Source organism: Monodelphis domestica, chromosome 2 (assembly GCF_027887165.1).
Source record: "Monodelphis domestica isolate mMonDom1 chromosome 2, mMonDom1.pri, whole genome shotgun sequence".
Taxonomy (NCBI): Eukaryota; Metazoa; Chordata; class Mammalia; order Didelphimorphia; family Didelphidae; genus Monodelphis; species Monodelphis domestica.
This window is the reverse complement of record NC_077228.1, coordinates 157,805,123-157,821,379: the sequence shown is the minus strand read 5'-3', so window position 1 is coordinate 157,821,379 and position 16,257 is coordinate 157,805,123. Positions and strand designations below refer to the sequence as shown.

At 34.7% G+C, this 16,257-nt stretch overlaps 1 protein-coding gene across 10 annotated transcripts in view; it reads right to left on the bottom strand.

Moving 5' to 3' along the window:
• The window catches only part of SIPA1L2 (signal induced proliferation associated 1 like 2), a 274,744-nt gene that overhangs the window by 198,673 nt on the left and 59,814 nt on the right, over window positions 1–16,257 (bottom strand). For all 10 annotated transcript variants that reach the window (XM_007481608.3, XM_007481611.3, XM_007481612.3 and 7 more), the window contains exon 2: window positions 8,591–8,658. The gene's annotated coding sequence lies outside the window, so the exon portion shown is untranslated. The remainder of the gene's footprint in view (window positions 1–8,590; window positions 8,659–16,257) is intronic.

The following is a 16,257-nucleotide window of genomic DNA, read 5'->3' as shown; positions in this document are numbered from 1 at the left end:
GTCACTAGATTGTTCAAGAAAATTCCTACATAAAAGGCAGAGAGAATATGGCAGAGTAGAGGCAGAAACTCATTTGAAATCATCCAAATTCCCCTCTAAACAATTTTAAAACAAGACCTCAAATTGAATTCCAGAGTGATAGAACCAATAAAAAGCTGGGGTGAAACAAATTTCTAACCAAAGACAACTTGGGAAGTTGGCAGGAAAGGTTTGCCGTACCAAGATAGTGGTCAGGTCCAAAGCACATCACAGTGCATACTAAAGCAAGGCCTACAACAGGCCTTGAAGGTGAGGGCATAGTGGCAGCTTTGGGAGCTCTCAGTCCACAGATGATCAAGGACGGGGGATAAATGATCAGAAAGGAATTATAAGGCCCTTCCCTCTGCTGGAATTGGGTGAAGGATCTTGCTGCCTTGCTCATGTGTGGTTCCAGGTCCCAGTCCCAGGGTGAAGAACACTGGTCCCTGTAGCCAAAGGGGAACAAAGGTACTGCTCATAGTTCTAGGGCAGGGAAAAGTGCTTGTGTTTATCCACAAGGAAGTAAAACCCCTGCTTGAAGATACAGGAAAGCTGGAAATCTGATCACAGTTGCAAGGTCAGGAGGAGCACCAGCACTTGTGGCTAAAGGGAAACAAGGTCTCTTTCTGGATAAAGACATGAGAGCAGTTATCTCACCTCTCCTCAGATCATATCATCTGGGAAGCACCAAATCTTAATAAAGGTATAGAACTAATACTGAAAAGAGCAGTATAGAAAATCTGAAGCTCGGGACAGTGTCCCTTTCTCTTTTAAGAACAGAGCACAACAATAACAAAGTTTAAAAGTCAAGGAATGGACTGGAAAAAATAAGCAAACATCAAAGAAAAAACCTGATCATAAAAAAGTCATTGTGGTACAAAGTGAGGCTCAAGAAACAAACTGAGGTTAAAAAAAAAAAGTACTCTAGCAATCATGATTCCAGACAAAGAAAAAGAAAAAAAAGGATGTAATCAAGAGAGATAAGCAAAGAAACTATATTGTTAAAAAAGTACCATAGATAATGAAGTAATATTAATCTTAAATATATGCTAAAAGACATAACATCCAAATTCTTAGAGGAAAAGTTAAAAGATTTTCAGGAGGAAATGATAATAAAACAAAACAAGTCAGAGGGTCCCTAAATTTCCCTTCTCAGAATTAGATAAATCTACCCATAAAATAAATGATAAAGAAGTTAAGGAGATAGATAGAATGTTAGAAAAGTTAGATAAGACAGACCTCTGGGAAAAAATGAATGTGAATAGAACAAAATGTACATTTTCTCAGCTGTACATATCACCTTCACAAAAATTCACATTTATCAGAACATTAAAAAAAACTCACAAAAATTCAAGGAAGCAAAAATATCCAAGGCATTCTTTTCAGACCATAACACAAAAATTTAAATTCAATAAAGGGACATGGAAATAGTTAAAAATTTTAATTGGAAGCAAAATAATCTAATCCTAAAGAATGAGTTGGTCAAAAATGAAAAAATGAAAATAATTTCATTAAGGAGAATAGCAACAATGAGGTAATATAACAAAATTTACGTTATGCCGCTAAAGCACAACTTAGAGGAAATTCTTTATCTTTAAATGCTTATATCAATTCAGAAAGAACAGATCAATGAATTGGGCATGTAATTTAAAAAAAAAAACTAGAAAAAGAACATATTAAAAATACCCAATTAAACATCAAAATGGAAATCCTAAAAATCAAAGGAGAAAATAAGAAAACCACTAAACTAATAAATAAGACTAACTGCTGATTTTATGGGAAAACAAATATATAACATAGATAAGGAAACTAAAAAAAGTATCAAAATGAATAGGATCAATTTACTACCAATGAAGAGGAAATTAAACTAAATACAAGCTATTATTCCCAATTACATACCAATAAATCTAACAATCTAAGTAGGTTGTTTGAATATTTACAATACTAAAAATTGCCCAGATAAATAGAATATTTAAATAGATTTATCTTTAAAAAGGTAAATGAACAAGTCAACAATGAGCATCTTAAGAAAAAAATTTCCAAGTGATCAGATGGATTCACAAGCAAATTCTACCAAACATTTAATAAATAATTCTAATAATTCATAAGCTATTTGGAAAAGGAGTTCTGTCAAATTCCTTTTTGATTTCTTTCTTGATCTAACAAATATGGTATTAATAATTAAACCATGAAGAGCAAAAACAGAGGAAGAAAACTACAGACCAATTTCCCTAATGAATACTGGTATACATTTTTTAAATAAAATACTAGCAAGGAGATACAGTAATATATCATACACTAAGGGCAGATGGAGTTTATACTAGGTATGCAGGGCTGTTTTTTATGCTGCCTTTTTCAGAACTAGTTATACATTTATTCATTTCCTTTTTCTAAGGTAAAGTAGTTCAGCAAATCAAATTTGCCAGTTCCTTCAATATCTCAAGATGGAGTCATTGAAGCCTGGGATGACTTGTCCCTACCTATTTTTGTTCTGTCCTTTTCCAATCCAAATCCAAATCCATTTTCCTTGGAAGTGGAACTGGGAGGAAATAATTGAGTAGTTTCAGTTCCTTCCATAATAGTTATCATCCTCTCCACAGTAAGAAGCTTTTGTCACCAAACACTGTTCAATCAATATCTTTTGTTATCCTCAACATCACATAAAGAAGAGGTAGAAATGTATTTTGCTAACAGAATTATTCTTTAAACCAGTTTAAAGAGTTACCATAATATTAACAATTAAAAAAAAACCCTATCTTCTGTCTTAGAATCAATAATAAGTATCATTATCAAAGAGCATTAAGGGCTAGGTCACTGGGGCTTATGATTTGCCCAGTATCACCCAGCTCAGAAGTGTCTGAGGCCAGATCTAAACCCAGTACCTCCCATCTCTAGGCCTTCCTCTCTATCCACTTAGCCATCTGGCTTCCCCAATATTAACAGATTTTTTTTTTGGATTATTACTTCTTATTCTGATTGTCAGGACATACTGAGTAACAAAAGATAATCACAAGTACCTAATCACAAATGAATCCATTTGTCTATGCAGATGGAATAATTAATAGGACTTTACTTAAAAATTTTATTGAAAGATTTCATGCATAAGTCTATTTAGCTCTCTAAATACATTACTATGTATATATGTATAAATAATAAATGTACCTACATTACTGAACAAATTAAGGAATTTTGCAGAATTTTTGTCCCAGGAGGTCTTATAGTATCAGAACAAAGAGTTACAACATGCTCTTCTCTTCCTTGCAACCTGGTAAAGTCTAGACAATCATAAAAGTCAGTAATATTATAATCCACTTATCTTCTCCATATATTATGCCCTGAAAATTTTGGATTTAGTTTTCTTAAACCTGTCTCAAATTTCATTACTTAAAGGGAATATTTTTCATTGAGAGATGAGAATCATGAGCATGTAAACATACTTTTTTATAATAGGGCTTTTATTTTTCTTCTCTCTACAATTAATACAAGTTTAACCTCCTAGTTCTTGCCACTTTAATTATGGTAGGGTAAGATTTAAAGTTGGATTTTGAGTTATAAGGGATTTTTTTAAAAGACCCCTGAGTCCAATTCCTTCATCTTATAGGCAAGTAGAAACTCCCTTAAAGTATGTTCCATTCCGTCTTGAACATGAAGAAATCTCATTAGTCTGAGATTGTACAAATGCAAAGGAGAGGTGGGGAGAGGGTTGGGTTATATGGTCCCTGCCAGCTCTAGTATTCCAGCATCAATGTAGAAATGGCCACAAAAAGTGCATGTGTGTTGAAAGGCAAGTGGGGTGGGGGAGGGTGTTAAAGCATGAGAAACACTCAACTCTTCTCCCAAAAAGACTTATTTGGTTTCCAAAAAATAAACCAAAAAAAGGCATAAGTGGAGATAGAGAGCTGAAAGCAGAGAAGGAGGCAGTGGCCTCGAGCTGCCATCGAAGGTAGCATTTCTAGGTGACAGGACGTGTAAAGCCCAATGATAGACATAAAGTTCTTACAAGAACTCTAGAGAACATGAGACATACTCCTTAGAGAACAAGCTTATAGACACAACATTTCCACCTCTGGGAAAACAGTGGTTGGCTTCCAAACAAAGGGGTCTAAGTCTAAATAGCCGTCTTACCCCATACAAGTACCACATCTCTAATAAATAGACTTCCAAGCCTATTATGGTAGCAATGCCCCTATTTACCAATTCTCCCTGTGGGAAAATGGAAGCATCCAATGATTAAGTCATCTGCTTAGGTTTACACCCTGAGATCATGGCCAAATCAGAAAGTAAATCCTTTTAGTCATTATGCCCTTCTCTCAACCATGATGCCAATAGGATGGCTACAGACTTCAAACAATGAACTCTTTCCTGATACATTTCATGAAAGGTTTTTTTTTTTTTTTTAAGAATCCTGCAAGAAAAATAAAAATGGATCCACATACTTTTGTTTAAACAGCCAAAACATTAAGAAAACAAAGATCAATATTTTCTTCTATTTAGTGAATATAACAAAGTATCCACTGTGTTAAAAGATATTCAGGATGAGTCATTACAAAGATCATTGTCATGGAAAGGTTCAGGGAGCACAGGATAATCAGGAGAAATTAAAAATGGCAGACAAACAAATAGCAGGTGTTTACAATTCAGGAGATGGCCATGATCTTCACCTCCACCCCCAATTGCAACTCTTTACCCAATAGAAAAACTTAGAAACTCCTATTTCTCATTGTTTGTTAGTTTCTTTGCTTTTTTCTACCATGCCTCTTTTCTCCATCTACTTTTTTGAGGTCCCAAGACAAGTTCAATGGTGCCAGGCTCACCAATCTACAAATGGAATCAGAACCCCAAATTACCATAGAGCAAAATCTTTAGAGATGGAAGGAAATCTCCTCACACAATCAAGCTCTAATAATGATAGGATTGGTGTAGTCTCACGGATATATTAAGAAAATGTGACCAGCTTTTCAGTGAAATCTCCTATTACAAAGGAACCTGAAATTAGATTGGGAGAACAATCTGCACCCCATACATTCTCCAGAAGCATATTTTCAAAGAAGAAGAAAATGTCTCCCTTATTTTGTAGCAACAACAAGAAAATTCAGCCCAAGCAGAGGAAGGTCTGAAGCCACCAAGAAGCTTCTCCCTTCTTGGGAGACAGAGCAAGTCTAAGTCTGGTCTGTGACATTAAGAACTTGGGTTTACACCCTGAGCTGAGAGAGAGCTCTGGAGTTTGGGGAAAAGTCCAAACCAATGTAAGTTACCCACATACTCATTGTGGAGCTATCAGTGGAACCATAAGTAATTTAGCAATGTAATTATAACAAGGTTTGTCTTCTGATTTGGTCAGCCATAGGATAGTGCAAAGGACATTAGATTTTAAGACCAAACTATGACACTTAGGGAAAGCAAGGTTTTGGAGCATCAGATTTTTCACCAAGAAAACAGGGTCGATCACACCTATACTATAATTCATAGAATTACTGTCAATATCAAATTATATATGAAAGAATGCTTGGTAAAATATAAAGCATCATATGAATATAAGTTACTAGTCATATTCTATTTTTTCCAACTGGTAATACCTTTCATGTTAAGTAAACAAAAGTATCTTTTAGATAAAAAAATCAAATATTATTTATCTGTATCTAGATATTTAAAAGATCACACATTTTTAAGTCTTAGCTATTTCCCATCATTTCAACCTTTACCAAAACTGAATTTTCCTTTTAATCCCCCGAGAAAAGTCCTTTCAAAGAAAGGCATTCCTGAGCAAAGAAAAATTAGGTGTTTCCTCCTAGAAGTTCTTACTGTAGAGAAAAGTGGATGGAGAAATGATTATCAGAAGCCTGTTCAGAAGCATGCAAGACTACTTAGCTTCCTCACCCCAGTTACTGCTATAAAATACAATTATTCAATATATCGGTTTCAGATCTGATCAAGAAAGCATCACGAGAGTCAGTGGGCAGTCTCTGTAGCAAAGTAAATATCCCCTCATTTCTTCTCCTCACTAGAGATGCTACCTTTAGCCCACCAACCTTGTTTTTTTGTCCAGAAATTTGCCCAAACCCAAACTTTTACCTTCTAACTTCCAAATAATTTTGTTGCTGTTGTTTTAAGACACAACCTCTTTGTTTTCATTGGAATACTCTACTTTGGACCTCCAAATTCATCCTCAACCAAGAATTGCAGGAACTCTCATTAAACAAAGTATCTAAAAAGGTAAAGCAGTAAAAACACTACTAGTTAGTCAACAAATGTTAATGTAGTCTCGACCCTCCAATTTTCTTATCTTTAACATGGGGATATATTTGTCCCTCCTTACCTTAGTTAGTGCAAGGATTAAACAAGATAGTAGTCTTTTAATCATAGCATGATCTATACAATTATAAGATTCAAACAGGACATGGAGGATAGTTAATTTTACCCAAGACAGTGAGATTTAGCAATGGTCATCTACAAAAAAAGAATTGTAAAATATCAACTGCCAGAAAAAAGACTTTGGTAAACAGCTATAACTATTATCTTGCTCAGAATACCCCCAAAAAAGTAACTATTTTTCTATACATTTTTCTGTATCTTAGACTAAGTTTTATTTCATGGTAATACACAGTAAGCAGAGGTCATACAAATTGCTTGTTGAATGTCTAAAAATTCGGACATGAGCCCAGTGAAAATGATAAAAGGATAAGTAAAGTAAATGATATGGCATGGGAGGATGGGAGGCAGAGAAAGCATGCAGCAGAAACACTACAAATGAGAAAATTTCAAAAAATGAAGGAACTGTGAAGAATTATTTCAGTGAACAAAATATATGAACTCCCCTATGAAATCACATTCAGCAAAAAAGGAACAGAATTACACAGGACTCCATCACAAGTTTCTTTTTTCCTTTCTTCTAAAGAATTTGTTTATAGAGGAAATGGAACAAGACTATTCCTTCTACTATCCACCTTTTCATAAAACCTATATAATAAGGCCACATATTATTTTGTCTGATATTCATTCAACAGACAGGGAAAGGAAAACACTAGCATATTCAATGCATTCCTGCAGAAATGTAGTTAGATGATCACAATCATTTTTCAAAACAAAGACTTTAGAATTGATTTGGAGGTTTCCAAAAAGAAGCTCCACACCTTTATGAGAGAGGACAATATAAGAAAATAACTCATTACTACGGACTCACTGTTTTGTAAGTCAATTTCTTGATAATATCAGGAACTAAGACAGTGGCCAAATTTCCATCAGACTAGTGTTTCTACCAGTCTATTGCCTGATACTGTGGGAAACAGAATACTGCTTTGGCAAGAGGACAGCTTCATTTATTTATAAAGCTTCCTTTGTGGATCACAATGAAGTATCTCCACCTTTATCCCACCATGCTAAAATCTAAGATGTGTATATTACTATATTCTGGGTCATCATTTGATACCCGAAATCTGCTCCTCGATATATCCAAATATATAAGCATTTGGATATTTATACAGTTAAAATTTTTATAATCTCATCTATTGTAAATAAAAATTAGTATCATTTCATTTGTAAAGCAGCTTCCTGAAAAGTTTTATGCGAGCCAAAATTCATTGAATGAACTCCCAAATGTCCTTGCTTCCTAAATTCACCATTTGGTATGAATTTTCTTAAAATAAAACCCCGTCAGGAAGGATATAGTTCACCCATTCTGGGAAGCAATTAGAATTTTTTTTAAGATGACTAAGATGTCCATACATTTGTATAACACCATAAATGTCAGTCTCAGTTGACATGTTGATTATTTTTTCCAAACTATCTGATTTCCCTTTTTTTTTTTGGTTCATTGTTTATTACAAGGGTTAGCTTTCTGGGACCAGAAGAGAAGATATATTTGCAAATAAAATGAAGTAGAAACAAAAGCTCTTATGTTGTTGTTTTTCAATGCAAAGATATAGCCCATCTTATTTTTATTTTGAATTTTTTTATTAGAGAGGTTACTTACATATAATTGCCTGTGGCTCTCTCTGATTCTTAGAGCTAGGTAACCCTAGGGATAGAGTGCCAAGCCTGCAGTCAGAAAGACCTGAGTTCAAATTTGGCATAGATACTAGCTCTGTGATCCTGGACAAATCCCTTAACCTTGGTCCATCTTGGCTTCCTCATTTACAAAATGGGGATAATAAAAGCACCTACCTCCGAGAGTAGTTGAGGATGAAATAATAATAATTATAAAGTACTTAACACATTGCCAGACACATAGAAAGTGTTATATAAATGCTAGCTATTATTATTATCATTATTATAGCCTAATATATATGTATGTGTATATATATATATATATATATATATATATATATATATATATATATATATATATATTTCATTCTACAACCCCAGAAAGAAGAATCTACATCTATTCAAGTGTAGGGGAATAGATTTGATTAAATAGTTGAGGAAATTTGACAAAGGGAGCAGTAACAACGCAGAAAGAAATAAATGGTTCTCATAAATCCATTTCTCAAGAGAAGTCAGCTGTTCCCCACCCCTTCCCTTGCTTAGTCTGAGAAGATTTCTATGAATGAATCATGTCTCTGGAGAAGCTTACCTTGCAAGGAATGGAAATGAGGGGCCTGTCTTCAGCACCTGATTATCATTCCAAGGAAAACGAGAAACCTGCAAGAATAGAATGACACAGAACATAAGTGTCACAGTAACATAATTCCATGTTCATTTTTATATTAATTCTGATAAGATAAACCTGCTTTACATGTAAATGTTGGCAAACTATACACATGAGACTAATTTGGTACTTACCTATCCACATTTGACAATGAAACAATGGAATAGATAAGTCTTTTAAAGGTAATGTGCCCCTATTTGAACAAAAACATAAACTTATGAATCATAATTACAGATTTTTTAAGGGATCTCACAGGCCCTCTTCTTCTTAATATTCTAGCTGCAACAACCCAGTTAATCGGTGTTAGCTTCCTCCTCAAATGCAAACAGTTCACCTTTTCATCCCATCTTAAAAAAAAAAAAAGATGTATCATGATTTAGGAATCACAACTTCCCAAGGCATTGGCAATATGAGTCTTTTAGAAAGCCTTAGATGCATTAAAACTGTGTTTGGGATCCACCTGCTCTTATTTTAACCTGGAACTGGTGTTTCTCTCACTCTTACATAATGGTATTAATTCTGCCCTATGAGGGCAATAAGAACTAATCCCTTTTCTAAGTGAGATCCCTTCAAAATATGTGTAAGTTATCAAATTCCCAAGTCTCTTCTCAAATGCCTTCAATCAATTCTTATATAGTATTGTCTCATCAGCCTGGTTTACCTGCCTCAGGATGTGCTGTAGGCCCTGTCAGATGAGTCAGACAACCCAGAGTACAGGAGTATCACCTCTCTCATTTCTTTACTATAACCTAAAATAAAATTGGCCTTTTGTCTATATAATACTAAGGTAAAAGTGTATGGGAGGGAGAGAGAGAGAGAGGAGAGAAGGAAGGAAGGAAGGAAGGAAGGAAGGAAGGAAGGAAGGAAGGAAGGAAGGAAGGAAGGAAGGAAGGAAGGAAGGAAGGAAGGAAGGAAGGAAGGAAGGAAGGAAGGAAGGAAGGAAGGAAGGAAGGAAGGAAGGAAGGAAGGAAGGAAGGAAGGAAGGAAGGAAGGAAGGAAGGAAGGAAGGAAGGAAGGAAGGAAGGAAGGAAGGAAGGAAGAAAGGAAGAAAGGAAGGAAGGAAGGAAGGAAGGAAGGAAGGAAGGAAGGAAGGAAGGAAGGAAGGAAGGAAGGAAGGAAGGAAGGAAGGAAGGAAGGAAGGAAGGAAGGAAGGAAGGAAGGAAGGAAGGAAGGAAGGAAGGAAGGAAGGAAGGAAGGAAGGAAGGAAGGAAGGAAGGAAGAAGGAAGGAAGGAAGGAAGGAAGGAAGGAAGGAAGGAAGGAAGGAAGGAAGAAGGAAGGAAGGAAGGAAGGAAGAAGAAGGAAGAAGGAAAGAAAGAAAGAAAGAAAGAAAGAAAAGAAAGAAAGAAAGAAAAAGAAAGAAAGAAAGAAAAGAAAGAAAGAAAGAAAAGAAAGAAAGGAAGAAAGAAAGAAAGGAAAGAAAGAAAGAAAGAAAGAAAATCTTTCCCTAATTCTAGGAGTCCTTAACCTTTGTATCACTAACCTATGACAGCTGGATGAAACATATGGCCTCTTAAAATAGTAGTTTTAAAAACTAAATTAATAAAGATTATGAAGAAAACAATCATACTGAAATATAATTATTAAAATATTTTAAAAGTAAAAACAAGGTCAAAAACTATAAATTAAGAACCCTGGGCTCTAAAGGGTTTTTCTCCCCTCACAGTAAACACCACCTTGTAAACTTTTCAATAGATTTCTTTTTTAAACCCAAGTGGGGGATTCTACATTCATCTCCATTAAACCTCACCTTGCCAGGTTTGATTCTACTGTTCCAATTCACTGAAGTCTTTCTGGAGTCAAATTCTATTATTCAATGTCCTTTTATCTAAAGCTATCCACCAGCCCAGTTCCAAAACACATGAAAATTTGAAAAGTGTGCCTTCCATGCCTTCATCCAAGATTTTGATAGTGAATATGTTTTAACAGATAAGGTACAGCTTACTCTATGATGGCCAATTGCCTTCCCAAATCTTCACAAGAAGCAGTCTATTTAACACTGTAAGTCTACACTCTCTTGACTACTTTAAATCACTCTTTTCACATTCTGGCCTAATTTTAAGCAAATAGAGAACATTCCAAGCACTAAAATTGTGCTATCTTTTAGTGTCTACTGATGAGTAAAGAATATTGTTGCTTTTCTTCAAGTAGTATAACTTTCTGCAAACAGGGCTTCGATTACTGAGCCATTTCAGTTTTTGATTTTGGTTTTTGTTTGCTTTAGCTTTTTTTTAATAAACAAGGAGAAAAACAAACGGAAACAAGGAAAAAGAATATTAGTGTAGAGTATCCAAAATTATTCTTTGAACTGCCAAAATGTCATTACTCACAATGAAATGGAGCATCTTTTAGCCTTTGGTAGTTAAGAAGACCTATACAAATATTATGTATCTCTCGATCTTCATTTGAGATTACGGATGCTATTTTACCAATAAGGAAACAGAATCTCAGAGATAAGGAAGTGACTTACCTAAGCTAAAATAGCCTTGGGGGAGGGGAGGTTAGAAATATGGCCTAGAGGTCAGATCAATCTTCTAAACCCTTTCTCTATTCCCTCTCCTTGTTCAAAAATCTTCCTGGTGTCACTGTCAGAAAACCTATTACACTTCAGCCTCACCACTAGATTAATACCCAAGACAATTTTTAAATATTTTAAATCCTCAAACTCTGAAAATAACATCCTATCACATCTGAAAGTCCTCTGCGGCAGGACTATATTTCATTAGGGGTTCTTATTTGAAGGTAGGCTGGGATGGAAAGGAAGGAGTGAGATGAACAAATGTTTTACTTAAATTGGTATCAATTTTCTAAATTCTAAACTTTAAATTTAGGAAATAGGTCCTTAAAGTTCTGATTTAAAACAATGACTGTTGGTGTGTATTTTTTTTCCAGTTAATTTCCCATGTCGAGAAGTTGCATTTAATTAAGCTGTAATATCCCTAACACAATAGATTCAACTCTGTAAAAGGCACTTTTCCTTCCTTTGATACAGCAAACATCCTGTAAACAACTAATTTCCCACTCTTTTAACTGATTGCTTTTTTGTTTACCGACAGGAAAGGAAATAGCAGATTCTCTATGTAGCAGTCAGAACTAGAAAGTTTTGTTTAATTTCCGAAAGTGCAGGTAGTTTATACAAGGCAACTAGCTATTCTCTTCTATCTTTCTGCCTCCAGAAGGGGGGGAAAAAAGCTATCAACTTAGTAAAGCCAACACAAACAGCAGTGAAACTTAGGTGCCGCCATATTGTCCTAAAAAGGAAAAGAACCTAGTTTATGTCGGTAGGGAGTTGTTGCAAGCCTTCCTTGGAAGCCAGAGTCCTCTGATCTAAAATTCTTTGTCTATTTACCACATAGAGAATTCCAAAAGGGAGCTGTGTGTGAAGACCACACCTATCTGGGAGCAAGGATCTTCTTAGTTCTTTTCAATGGGGTTGTATGTCTTTTTCTCCCAGTGGGCGCAAAGAAAATGGAGTTCTAAGGAAATAAAGTCAATAATTTTTCTTTACATAGAGAAAAAAATTATAAAAATATTCCAACTAGATCAAAACTCTCTTTCTTGAGGTTCTTATTTCCCCCCCAACTCTCTCTTTGTTTCTCCCTCTCTCCCCCCTCTTCTTTTTCTTCTTCTTCCTCTCTGTCTCCCCCCATCTGTCTGTCTGTCTGTCTATCCCTCTCCGTGTGTGTGTGTGTGTGTGTGTGTGTGTGTGTGTGTGTGTGTGTGTGTGTGAGAGAGAGAGAGATTTGCTCATTTGACATTCTAGTGAAGCCTTTGGATTCCTTCTCACAAAAACATTGTAAATGCACAAAATAAAATACACAAGATTACAAACCACAATTATTCTGAAAAAGTTATCAAAAGATTTAATAAATACATTTACAGAACACCCCAAGTTTCTGATCTCTGAGTTAGGACAATTTTAAGAGAAATGGTGTGGGGTTTTTTGTAGGAAATAAAAACAACCACATTTCATTAAGAGTATTCTTCATAGTGAAAAAGTCTTAAGCCTGTCTCCTCAACACAAAAGTCCCCTCAATTACTAGTTCTAAATGCAAATAATATATTGTCACACATTTCCATGCACAAAGTATGAATATACTCTTTGTTACTGAATGTCCTATTCCCTATCTGAAATCTCAATCCTCAATAACTGGAGAGACCACACTCTTTTAACACAAAGAAATTCTAATGCTGAAAGATGACAAAGCTTAGCATAATGGAAATTGGGTAGAGCTGGGTTTGAGTTCTGTCTCCACAGTATATGTCTACTTAATCAACTCACTTAATCTCCCAGTGTCTCAAGCATTTATAGATGATTATAAGTCACAGAGGAGTTAATGATGGTCTTCCATCTCACACGGAACCTTGATCGATAGAGCAATAAACTTTCTAGAACCCCCTAACAGAGTTGTCCCTGGCATCCTACTTCTCCAATTATTCAATATTTATTCTATATTTATGAAACATCTACCAGGTATCACTTAAACTGTCTGACCCTGGAAAAGTAACTCCCCAGAGAGGCCTCAGTTTCCTCATCTGTAAAATGAAGTTTATGCTAAACTCCCCTACAGCTCTTCAATGACTGTGCTGGGGCTTCGCGCAAACTTTAAGTAGGGGTCGTTATTATTTGATTTTTTGGATCTCATCAGAATCCCCAAGGGGAGACAAATTAACTAAGTGGGACCCTGAAGATGAATCGAGTTGGAGTAGTCAGAATCCATACCAATGAATGTGAGAAAATGTTTGAAACAAAACCATTTGACAATGCCCAAATGTTATTCCCATTTGACCACCAATTAAAATTTGGTGAAGAGTTAATGTTATAGTTTAATATAATACATATATATTATATGCATAAAATATATGTATTATATAATATATGTATATATTATATTATTATTAATATTATATTCTTTATATTATATAAATAATATATTAATATTATATATGTATATAATATACATAATAATAATAAAATATACTTATATTAAAATGTGACTGAAACAAAATAGAAAAGAAAAACAATATTTAAAAAAATTTAAAGGAATCAGAAAGTCTCCTTAAGTAAATGCTTAGGATAGATGAAGAAATTGTAATTATTGACATTAAAAAAAAATACAGGTTGGGGAGGGCAGAGAATCACAGACTTTTTCTCCTTGAAAGACTTTGCTAAGGAGGCTTATCCGCTGCATGTATCTAAATCATGGCTAAGATGTCAGCCTGAATTACCAAACATGTTTACCAATTTTAAGTAAACCATTATCTAGTTTCAAGAGTCTCTTTGAACGGTGAATTACGGACCACTTTTGTGCAATGTCTCATTCTCAACAATAGTTAAGTACTTGGGCTTCAACATATACATTTACTCTGTAATTTCACATGGCTATTTATATCACAAGGAGAACCAGGATGGAATGCAGGCGGAGAGCCATAACAGCAGTCTGATGCCTCCTTCCATGTTGTTTTCCTTTAAAGCACAGAGGGAATCGCGATGGTGGGATGAGATAAAGAAAGATAACTGGATCTAGAGGCAGGTGTTTTCCCAAAGCTAGCATCTTTTAAAGGTCCTATGATTTTCCCCCCCTTTAGGCCACTGGCTAAATAATGCAAATAGATCTGCAGACAAGGGCCAGGTAGGTGGCCTTTGTCAAGATGCACATATTTGATCTACTCATGTTTTCTCTCTTCATACTTGCAGAAGATGGTGGCATCAGATGATCTTTCCCATTGATAAAAATCATGTCATTGACATCATTATTTTCCATAACACCAACCCGACGCATACGCAGCATCTCAGAGTTGTCATTAATCCTTGGTTATATATATAATATATAATAAATAATAAATATATAATTCATATATTTATATCATCTATTTATATTACAGTAATATTTATATAATACAAATTATATATGTATTTATAATAGTTATTTATATGTTTATATAATAAAATAATATAATGTCTATTGTATATATTATATATTTACATAATATAATATATAATAATTTATATAATTAATGGTTAATCCTTCATAAGAGCAACAAAGAAGAGGCCTGTGCTCTTAGCTTTAGTGACTGCTTCATCTGGATTGTGACTTTAGATGATTGATGATGATGATGATGATGATGATGACCACCATGATTTTAGGTAGGCCTTGGCTCACACTTCACTGCAGATCTCAAACCACTGCTTGCAGTATCTTGGTCACATGCAAGCTTTAGTCTAATTATGTAGAATCAAATAAAAATAAAATCTTGTTTTCTCATCATGAAAATAAGAGGTGAGAATTTGGTAGGGGAAAATTTACTGAAATAAGCTAAAAAATTTCCCCTTTTTTTTTCCTTCTTATAAGTAGATAGAGGGACATGTAGGTAGCTCAGTGGATTCAGAGCCAGGCCAGGAGATAAGAAATCCTGGGTTCAGATCTGGTCTCAGACCCTTCTGAGCTGTGTGACTCTGGACAAGTCATTTAACCTCTACTGTCTAAGTCTTTACCACTCTTCTCTCTTAGATCCAACACACAGTACTGATTCTAAGATAGAAAGTAAGGGTTTTGTTGTTGCTGTTGTTGTTGTTGTTTTGTTTTTAAGGAGGTTTTAGGTACTAGAAAAAAAAAGCAGCTTCTTGCAATTTGTTGTCAACAACAGGTGTCAAATGCTTAAAGCATCTACCTTTGAGGGTTACTATGAGAATCAAATGAGATCATTGTAAACTGCTTAATACAGTGCCTGGAACACAGCAAGTGCTTAATAAATGATTTCTTCCTTCCTGTGCAGAACTTTTATCTTAAAAAAAACAGCCCTCAACCTGGAGCAAAACCAGGTTTTCTCACAGGGATTTGCTGCCCATCTCCTAATTTCTTTTTTTTTTTGTTATATATATAGTATAAATTTGTTTGTTACATTAAAGTTTCAAGTAGCTATCTCTTTCCCTCCCTTCCCCACACTAGAGAAGGCATCATTTGACAAAAAAAAAAGATATATATGTATGCATGTATCTTTTTGTCAAATAACGGTCTGACTTATTTCTATTTATCAGTTCTTTTCTCTGGAGGTGGACATACACAAGTCATTCTTCAAACAATATTTCTGTCACATCATAAAATTTCCTTTCGGTTCTTTTCATTTCACTCTTTGTAACTTCATGTAGATCTCTCCATTTAACAAAATTAATTTGTCATTTCTTATAATGTAGTAGTATTCAATCACATCAATCCCCAAAGGATGGGCATTCCTTCAATTTCCAATTCTCTGCCACCACAAAAAGAAGAGCTCTAAATATTTTAGAACATATAGGTTCTTTTCCTTTTTCCCTGATCACCCTTGGAAACAAACCCATCAGTGGTATTGCTAGGTCAAAAGATATCCAGTTTTATAACTTTTGAAATAATTCCAGATTGATCTCCAAAATGATTATATTCGTTCACAGTTCATCAATAATATATTATGGTTCTCATTTTTCACATTCCTTTCAATATTTGTCATTTTGCCTTTTTATCATTTTAGCCAATCTGATAGATGTGAGATGTCACCTCAGTGCTGTTTTGATTTGCATTTCTCAAATCAATAATGATTTAGGACATTTTTCATATGG